The following is a 10,730-nucleotide window of genomic DNA, read 5'->3' on the forward strand; positions in this document are numbered from 1 at the left end:
GTCCTCCCTCCCCCACTGCATCTAGTTCACTCTCTGACTTTGAACCAGTTACAGAAGAAGAAGTAAGCAGGCTCCTTGCATCTTCTCGCCCGACCACTTGCACCAGTGACCCCATTCCGTCACACTTCCTCCAGTCCCTTTCCCCGGCTGTCACCTCTCACCTAACTAAAATATTCAACCTTTCCCTCACTTCCGGTATTTTTCCCTCCTCATTTAAGCATGCCATCATACATCCATTACTTAAAAAACCATCCCTCGACCAAAACTGTGCCGCTAATTATAGACCTGTCTCTAATCTTCCCTTCATCTCTAAACTCCTCGAACGCCTGGTCCACTCCCGTCTTACCCGCTATCTCTCAGATAACTCTCTTCTCGACCCTCTTCAATCTGGTTTCCGCTCTTTACACTCTACTGAAACTGCCCTCACTAAAGTCTCTAATGACCTACTAACAGCTAAATCTAATGGTCACTACTCCATGCTAATTCTCTTGGATCTCTCTGCAGCATTTGATACTGTGGATCATCAGCTCCTCCTCACTATGCTCCGCTCCATCGGCCTCAAGGACACCGTTCTCTCCTGGTTCTCCTCCTATCTCTCTGACCGATCCTTCACTGTATGTTTTGCTGGTTCCTCCTCCTCTCACCTTCCCCTTACTGTTGGGGTTCCTCAAGGATCAGTCCTAGGCCCCCTCCTCTTCTCTTTGTATACTGCCCCTATTGGACAAACAATCAGTAGATTTGGCTTCCAGTACCATCTCTATGCTGACGACACCCAACTATACACTTCTTCTCCTGATCTCACGCCTGCCTTATTAGAAAACACCAGTGATTGTCTTACCGCTGTCTCTAGCATCATGTCCTCCCTCTATCTGAAACTAAACCTGTCAAAAACTGAACTCCTCGTGTTTTCTCCCTCTACTAACCTACCTTTGCCTGACATTGCCATCTCCGTTTGCGGTTCCACCATTACTCCAAAGCAACATGCCCGCTGCCTTGGGGTCATCCTTGATTCTGACCTTTCATTCACCCCCCACATCCGATCACTGGCTCGCTCTTCTTACCTGCATCTCAAAAACATTTCTAGAATTCGCCCTTTTCTTACTTTCGACTCTGCAAAAACTCTTACTGTTTCACTTATTCATTCTCGTCTGGACTATTGTAACTCTCTACTAATCGGCCTCCCTCTTACCAAACTCTCCCCGCTCCAATCTGTCCTGAATACTGCTGCCAGGATCATATTCCTCACCAACCGTTACACCGATGCCTCTACCTTGTGCCAGTCATTACACTGGTTACCCATCCACTCAAGAATCCAGTACAAAACTACTACCCTCATCCACAAAGCACTCCATGGCTCAGCACCACCCTACATCTCCTCTCTGGTCTCAGTCTACCACCCTACCCGTGCCCTCCGCTCCGCTGATGACCTCAGGTTAGCATCCTCAATAATCAGAACCTCCCACTCCCGTCTCCAAGACTTTACACGTGCTGCGCCGATTCTTTGGAATGCACTACCTAGGATAATACGATTAATCCCCAATCCCCACAGTTTTAAGCGTGCCCTAAAAACTCATTTGTTCAGACTGGCCTACCGCCTCAATGCATTAACCTAACGATCCCTGTGTGGCCTATATTAAAAAAAAAAAAAAAAATTAATTAACTGGTTCATGCAGCTTTACATGAACACCCAAGCCTTACACTATGGCTGGTCCGAATAACTATAGCAATTGTTACCATCCACCTCTCGTGTCTCCCCTTTTCCTCATAGTTTGTAAGCTTACGAGCAGGGCCCTCACTCCTCTTGGTATCTGTTTTGAACTGTATTTCTGTTATGCTGTAATGTCTATTGTATGTACAAGTCCCCTCTATAATTTGTAAAGCGCTGCGGAATATGTTGGCGCTATATAAATAAAAATTATTATTATATTATTATTATAAGAACAGTACGTAAATGACCAATGTGAGATTCCTTGTCAGGCGAGAAAACAAGGATATCTGTTATGACCTGGTGGTTAGGAGCACCCGACCTGATAGTTAAACTCATACAGGACAAGCTCTGGGATGTGGGAGCTCTGCTGACCGCAAGCCCTAATCCTATCGCACACACTAAAAATAGCTGTGGAGCGCTTCTGACACTCCCTAGGCGCCTCGTCACAGCCTAAGGACTAGCTAGCCCTAGAGATAGAAAATAAAGCCTACCTTGCCTCAGAGAAATTCCCCAAAGGAATAGGCAGCCCCCCACATATAATGACTGTGAGTAAAGATGAAAGTCACAAACGCAGAAATGAAACAGGTTTAGCAAAGGGAGGCCAGACTTACTAAATAGACAGAGGATAGGAAAGGTAACTTTGCGATCAGCACAAAAACCTACAAAAGACCACGCAGAGTGTGCAAAAAAGACCTCCGCAACAACTCAAGGTGCGGAGGGGCCACTCTGCATCCCAGAGCTTCCAGCTAGCAAGACAAAATCATGATAACCAGCTGGACAAGAAAACAGTGAACAAATAATGACTATCAGGAACTTAGCTTCTGCAGGAGAAGGCAGGTCACCAGAGAGATCCAGGAGCGAACTGAACCAATGCAAAAACATTGACAGCTGGCATGGAGTAACGATCTGAGAGGAGTTAAATAGAGCAGCCAACCAAAGGATAAACCACGTCACCTGTGTAAGGAACCTCAGAAGCAGCAGCTTCACTCATAGCCACCAGGGGGAGCCCATAGACAGAACTCGCCGAAGTACCATTCACGACCACAGGAGGGAGTTCGACAACAGAATTCACAACAGATATCATCCAGGTATACAACCATAAAGCGCCCGATAAAATCAGAAAACACATCATTCATGAAGTTCTGAAACACCGCTGGCACGTTTGTGAGACCAAAGGGCATGACCAAATTTTCAAACAGGCCCTCGGAGGTGAGAAATGCTGTTTTCCACTCATCCCCTTCCTGAATGCGGATAAGATTATATGCTCCCCTAAGATCGAGTTTGGAAAACCACTTAGCCCCAGACAATTGGTTATAGAGATCAGGAATGAGTGGGAGAGGGTAGGTATTTCTCACCGTAATTTTATTTAGTTCCCGGAAATCGAGACATGGGCGTAAACCACCTTTTTTTTTTTTGGCAAAAAAACCCCACGGCCACAGGTGAGATAGAGGGACAGATGTGACCTTTGCATAGACTATCAGAGATATAGTTTTTCATAGCAGTACGTTCCGGGCCAGAAAGATTGTACAAACGGGCTTTGGGCAATTTAGAACCCGGAATAAGGTTGATGGTAGTACAATCATAAGGACGATGGGAAGGTAAGACCTCAGCCTCTTTTTCGGAGAACACATCACCAAAGTCCTTAGGTACTCCGGAATACCCTCCGGACTAATGGTGGACACAAACACAGCAGAAAGACAACCATTGGAACAATTAGGACCCCATTTAACAATATCACGAGATCCCCAGTCTATAACAGGATTATGTCTCTGCAGCCATGGGAACCCCAGCACCAGTCCCGCAGGAAGATTCATAACATAACATGAAATTCATTCCTGGTGCAAAGAACCCACCTTGAGGAGGAACTCTGTTGTGAATTCTGTTGTCGAACTCCCTCCTGTGGTCGTGAATGGTATTTCGGCAAGTTCTGTCTATGGGCTCCCTCTGGTGGCTATGAGTGAAGCTGCTGCTTCTGAGGTTCCTTACACAGGTGACGTGGTTTATCCTTTGGTTGGCTGCTCTATTTAATTCCTCTCAGATCGTTACTCCATGCCAGCTGTCAATGTTTTTGCATTCGTTCAGTTCGCTCCTGGATCTCTCTGGTGACCTGCCTTCTCCTGCAGAAGCTAAGTTCCTTATTGTCTTATTTTGTTCTCTGTTTTCTTGTCCAGCTGGTTTTCATGATTTTATCTTGCTAGCTGGTAGCTCTGGGATGCAGAGTGGCCCCTTCGCACCGTGAGTCGGTGCAGAGGTTTTTTTTGCACACTCTGCGGGGTCTTTTGTAGGTTTTTGTGCTGATCGCAAAGTTACCTTTCCTATCCTCTGTCTATTTAGTAAGTCTGGCCTCCCTTTGCTGAAACCTGTTTTATTTCTGCGTTTGTGACTTTCATCTTTACTCACAGTCAATATATGTGGGGGGCTTCCTTTGCCTTTGGGGAATTTCTCTGAGGCAAGGTAGGCTTTATTTTCTATCTCTAGGGCTAGATAGTTCTTAGGCTGTGACGAGGCGCCTAGGTCTGGTCAGGAGCGCTCCACGGCTATTTTTAGTGTGTGTGATAGGATTAGGGCTTGCAGTCAGCAGAGCTCCCACATCCCAGAGCTCGTCCTGTATGAGGTTTAATTATCAGGTCATTCCGGGTGCTCCTAACCACAAGGTCATAACAGAACTCCTCAGAGACAAATTTAAGGACATTTTGAGGCAACGGTGTCTTATCAATGGCAACAATATGGATGGGAGTCTCTAGTCTAACTGTCCCTAACTTTAACTTGGACACCAGACTATAGTCAATAAAGTTCATGGAAGATCCACAGTCCACAAACGCTGAAGTGGATGCAAAAACACCTCCATAACACAGTTCCACCTCTAACAAAACTTTTTGAAATGACGAAAATGGTACCTGTGAGTCTGGATGACCTCCTAGACCATCACCCAGACTTGGCAGCTTGTTACTCGATGGACAAAAGGGGCAGTCCTTCTTGCAATGTAACGGATCTCCAGAGTAAAAACATAGTTTCCCATCACGTCGCCGTTTTCTCTCCTTCTCCTTCAAATTGATGGCACCAACTTCCATAGTCTCCTTGAATGACATCACCTCAGACTTGGCAGGCAAAACAGGAATCTCACGCTAGATAATTCTTCTCTCCTGTAATCTCCGATCCATACGAATTGTCATGGCCTTTACCAGGGTACTGGGTGGCGTATGAAGGACCAGCGCGTCCTTGAGATGATCTGAAAGTCCTCTCTCAAACAGGCGCTTCAGAGCAGAGTCACCCCAAGACACCACAACGTAACACCGCCTAAACTCAGAACAATACTGTTCAGCGGTGAGTTCATTCTGGGAGAGACTCATGGCCATGTCCTCTGCTACCCTGACCCGGTCTGGTTCGTCATAAATCAGTCCCAAAGCCTGAAAGAATTTGTCCACAGACACACGTTCAGGGGCAGAAGCAGGTAAAGAGAAGGCCCATGACTGAGGTCCCTCCCGCAGTAAGGAAATAATTATCCCCACTCGCTGACTCTCATCTCCACAAGATCTGGGTCTAAGAGAAAAAAAAAACTTGCAACTCTCCTTAAAAGTAAAAAATCTCTCCCTCTCCCCAGAGAAGGTATCTGGGAGCTTGACTGTAGGTTAAGGAGAGTGCAAAGAGACATCAACAGTGTCAGATAGTTTAAAGTCAGTCTGCAATGGACTAAAGTCCAGAACGGATCATGACACTGGTCAATCAGCTCTTCCATCCCAGCCTGCAGGAAGTCAGCGCCAACTGTGGATGCCTGATGGCGGTGCCTCTCCAGGTGACTGGGGGAGCCTTCTGCTCCGACCCCAAGCTCCGGCTCCTGGTGGCTCGCCATGGCATCTTCCACGTGGCTGGATCCTTCCTCATCCTTTTCCAGCTCTCTTCTCCATGGGCGGTTTCGTTTTCTTTGTCTCCACCTGCCATTGAGGATCAGGGGTCGGATCTCGGCCGCTGACGGACACGTCCTCAAGGTACAGAGATATTTAGACTGGGCAGCCATTATTTTTCACGCTTCTCAGTTCGTTCACGCCCACAACAACATGCCCTTCCTCTTCTCCTGCGCTCCTCGTGGCGCTGTAATGGCGGTGGTTTTGGCAGGTATTTTTGGTGGCAAATGGCAATACAGAGTCTTTAAGCAAATCACAGTTCGAACACAATTCTGGCAAGTTCTTAGGCGCACATGACCCAATTTTCAGGCTTAAGTAGATCCTGTTCGTGACGCCAAGATTGGATCGCCCCCTTAGGGCTAGGGGTACTCAGAACCGGGCCCTTCGGTTCTCAAGGGGGATGTCACGGTGGCTAACCCGGTCCGTGGCCCTCGGAAGGTCCGTTGAAAATAGGGGGAAAGGTCGTTAAAGGGATATGTTCGTGACGCCACCTGTGGTATTCGGCCAGGGTGACCGACGCTGCTTAGGGGTCCGCTGGGGTGATGTTATGGCAGCTGGATGGTATACCTTCCCACAGGTGAAGTATGTCCCCAGGACTTCCCAGTGTGTGGATGGCGTGAGGCGCAGTGAAGAACGAGGACACAAGGTTGCAGTCTCTTTACCTTTACTGAAGGCTTCAGCGTCCACAGTCCAGAGCACCGGATCATAGGGCTGGCAGAGTCCGGCCGGTCTGAAGGCAAATCCAGAGTCCCTCTATCCAGGTGGAAATCAGTAGCCTTCCTCTAGCACCTGGGTGTTGTAGTACCTTACTGCTGAGCTTCTCATAAGGTCCTCACAACTGTTGTAGATGTTATGTCTTTCTACCTGCCCCCCGGTGGATAGGAACAACCGGTATGACTGATGGTCTGAGGCTTTTTACAGGGACTAGCACACCCCAGCCCCCACTAGTTGCCACCGTGCCTACTGGGTATAGGTCGGGCAGATAATATGGAATTAGCTGTCCTGCCGGTCTCTGGAGCAAGGCTTGGAGACGATTACTCCCTCGGTGTTCCGGCTACCGGATCCTGCGCCTCAGAAAGGAGGCAGCCTTTTACAGGGCAGAAGTCATTCTGGTTTCCTCTCCTTTTGCTATGACTTCGTTTTTCCACTCTCTACAATACAATTCGCTGTTCTTGTCTCTTTGTTAGGCTGTTGCCGCATGTCGGGCCGACGCAGCTCCGTGGCCTTCTGTCTTGGCCTCTGACAGGATCCCACCCCTGTCAGGGACCCACTACCTGAGCAAAGCACAGATAGCAGCTCATTGGGTGAAGCCCAGCTCGCTTCTGCCTAACTTCCTATCCAGACCACCAGTTTTACCTAATTGTGAAGAGTGCCCTACTAAATAGGAGCATAGCTCCTCCTGGTGGACTGGAGTGTGAAGTGTGTTGTGTGGTTTGTGATACCTGGTAAAGTGATCTCCTTTATTGCCTTCAGATGTAACATCACTCCCCCTGGTGGAAGAATGACATTACTGCAACGACCAGGACCCTGGGGTGCTGCACTTGCACAATGAATGCAGCAGAGGTCGAGCTTGGCATTCACTCCTCTGCTCCGTAGATATAGGATGACTTTTTTTTCTGAAAAACCCTTTAAGCACACAAAAAAAAAATAATGCTAATAAAACCCTTTTTGCTTGTTTTACAGCAATTGCTGTGGTTTTACAATGCAGTTTTTGGAATTGTGGTTTTACAGGTAAAAAAGGTGTTTCACCGGTAAACACAGCAAAGCCAAAAATGCAATGCAAAACACATCAGTTTGTGGTAAAAAAAAATAGTTTTTTTACATCTATTTTTTATGTACTTAACAAGCACACAAAAAGTGTTAAGGTACCTTCACACATAACGATTTCGTTAACGATATCGTTGCTTTTTGTGACGTAGTAACGATATCGTTAACGAAATCGTTATGTGTGACAGCGACCAACGATCAGGCCCCTGCTGGGAGGTCGTTGGGGAATGATCAGGACCTTTATTTGGTCGCTGATCACCCGCTGTCATCACTGAATCGGCGTGTGTGACGCCGATCCAGCGATGTGTTCACTGGTAACCAGGGTAAACATCGGGTTACTAAGCGCAGGGCTGCGCTTAGTAACCCGATGTTTACCCTGGTTACCGTTGTAAAAGTAAAAAAAAAAAAAAAAAAACAGTACATACTCACATTCCAGTGTCTGTCCCCCGGCGTCAGCTTCCCTGCACTGTGTCAGCACCGGCCGGCCGTAAAGCAGAGTACACAGTGCAGGGAAGCTGACGCCGGGGGACAGACACCGGAATGTAAGCATGTACTGTTTGTTTTTTTTTAACTTTTACAACGGTAACCAGAGTAAACATCGGGTTACTAAGCGCGGCCCTGCGCTTAGTAACCCAATGTTTACCCTGGTTACCCGGGGACTTCGGCATCGTTGGTCGCTGGAGAGCTGTCTGTGTGACAGCTCTCCAGTGACCACACAACGACCTAAACAGCAACGCTGCAGCGATCGGCATCGTTGTCTATATCGTTGCAGCATCGCTAAATGTGACGGTACCCTAAAAGTATGGAAAAATTATCAGTTTGACCATTCTACAAACCCGTTGTCAAACTGATAGCCGGTTCACAGAACAGGTAATAGGTCGGCTCCCCACTGTCACGTCTATTAGCTGTGAAAACAATTAAACCTCTGATCCACCAGCACTTTCAGGGTCAGGGTGATGTACAGCAGTGTGATGGGGTCACCTGAACACACTGCTCATGTCACTCCTGCGCCGCAAAGGAGGAGAAGACGGTGGAAATGTAAACGCTACAATAGAGCATAAAATACAGTGAGGTTTTAGGAGTTGGGGGATGTAATGTGAGAGGGCAGTATGGGGTGCAAAGTGTGAGAAAGGGGCACAGTATAGATACTGTGCTGAGTGATGTGAAAAAACAGTATTGAGAAGGGGCAGTGTGGGGTGCACAGGGGGGGAAAAGAGGGAGAACACTATAGAGATTGGGCAGTATGCAGGAGACACAGTGTGATTGGAGAGTATGAATCACAGTATAAGGAAGTGACAGCGCGAGGGCACAGTTTGTGGGAAAGTATGCAGAGGGGGAAAAGTGCGAGAGTTATACAGTGTGCAACAGCGTGACCAGGGCCGGTTTTAGACAAAATAGGGCCCTGGGCAAAATTAAAAGTGGGACCCCTAATCCTGAAATATTCCACCAACAACACTGTTATGCCCCCTTCACATGTCCATGTACGTGTTACACCGATATCGGTGTCACCAGTGTTTTCAATCAGTGTGTCGTCCATGTGCAATCAGTGTTTTTCAGGTATGGATAATGGAAATGAAATTACAAAGTTTCTCAAAAACTTTCAGTGTTAACCCCTTCCCGACCTCCACCGTACTAGTACTGCTGTCCCTGACAGCAGACCACCTCTGCACGTAGCCCTGGGGGGTTGCACCGCCCCTTCCCCCCCCACATCGGCGATCGCTGTGATTGGCTGGTCAATTCTGTTCAGTGAGGATCCCACATTCCTCTATTCCTCCTCTTCCTCATCTGATGAGAAAGGACCCCCAACAAGGCGCCCTAGGACCCAGGCAACTCCTGCAGCAATCGATCCCATATGGAATGCACCCCCTGAAAAATTTCAATGTTAGAATCTGTTTTGTTTTTGACCATCCTCCATCTTGTTGTGGTTTTCTGGCTGCTGGTCCTTTTCCCCTGGTGCTGGGTTACCTTAGGTCAGGTGATTGTATCACCCTTCATTACCCAGCACCTGCCTCCCATTCCTTGCTGGACAACAGTGTTAATCCGCTAGAGTTCTGGCTAGGTGCTTTGATAGCTTTCCGTGTTTGATATTGTTCAGTTCTGGGATCTCTGGTTCTGCTATCTTTAGTTTCTGTTTTCAGTTGGTTTCTGCAGCCGTCTCTATGTTTTCTATTAGGAGGTGACCTGTTTTTATACCCAGTCCTTAGATCTTTCAGGGACATCCTTCCCCCTATCTATAGGTCTATTCGCAAGGAATGGGTCACCCACTCCATCGTAGGGTATCAGCCTAGTCTCAGTGCAGGGTCAGTTTTCCCCCTTCTATCCTAGTTCTGTGTTGCAGTTCCGTAACATTCAGCCCGTCGTTCTGGATTTCAGCAGCAGCTCAGGAATCCAGTTTGACACCACTGGCCTCACTAAAAATGACTTCTTCAAATTCTTTTTCAGTGAGGAAATAATAAATCTTATGGTATCACAGACGAACTTGTATGCCCAACAATTTATTACCCAAAATCTCACGTCATCATACGCCAGACGAACCCCCATAAATGCAGCAGAGATGATGACATTTTGAGGAATTTTGCTGCATATAGGCATAATAAAAAAAAATAGAGATTCAACAATACTGGAGTACTGATATTCTCTACAGGACACCAGTATTCCGCATGGCCATGACAAGGAAACGTTTTGAAGGGATCCATACATTTTTGCATTATAATGATAATGCGCAGTGTCCTCCCCGAGACGATCCTAACTTTGATCGTCTATATAAAATTCGGCCAGTGGTTGAACACTTCAGCAGAAATTTTGCTGAGGCGTACACACCCCAGAGGGACATCGCTATTGATGAAACTCTAGTTCACTTCAAAGGGAGGGTAAAATTCCGACAATACCTGCCCAGTAAGAGGTCCAGGTATGGAATAAAGCTGTACAAACTGTGCGAGAGTACCTCAGGGTACGCCCACAGATTTAGGGTCTATGCGGGGAAGGACACCCAAATTAACCCCCCTGAATGCCCTCCCATCCTGGGGGAGAGTGGGAAAGTTGTGTGGGAATTGCTGCACCCACTACTGGATAAGGGTTATCACCTCTACATTGATAACTTTTACACCAGCATCCCACTCTTCAAGGCCCTCTCTGCCAGAGGTACAATTGCATGTGGCACTGTGCTAAAAAATCAGCAAGGCCTCCCTAAGCCGCTAATTGGGCAAACGCTGAGAAAAGGAGAAAGCAGAGCCCAATGCAGCAACAACATGCTGGTGGTCAAGTATAAGGACAAAAGGGATGTCCTTATCCTGACCACCATACACCGTGACAACAGCACCCTTGTCACTGTTCGTGGGACCGCAACACAAGTC

The sequence above is a fragment of the Ranitomeya imitator genome, chromosome 1 (genome assembly GCF_032444005.1).
Source record: "Ranitomeya imitator isolate aRanImi1 chromosome 1, aRanImi1.pri, whole genome shotgun sequence".
NCBI classification, from domain to species: Eukaryota; Metazoa; Chordata; class Amphibia; order Anura; family Dendrobatidae; genus Ranitomeya; species Ranitomeya imitator.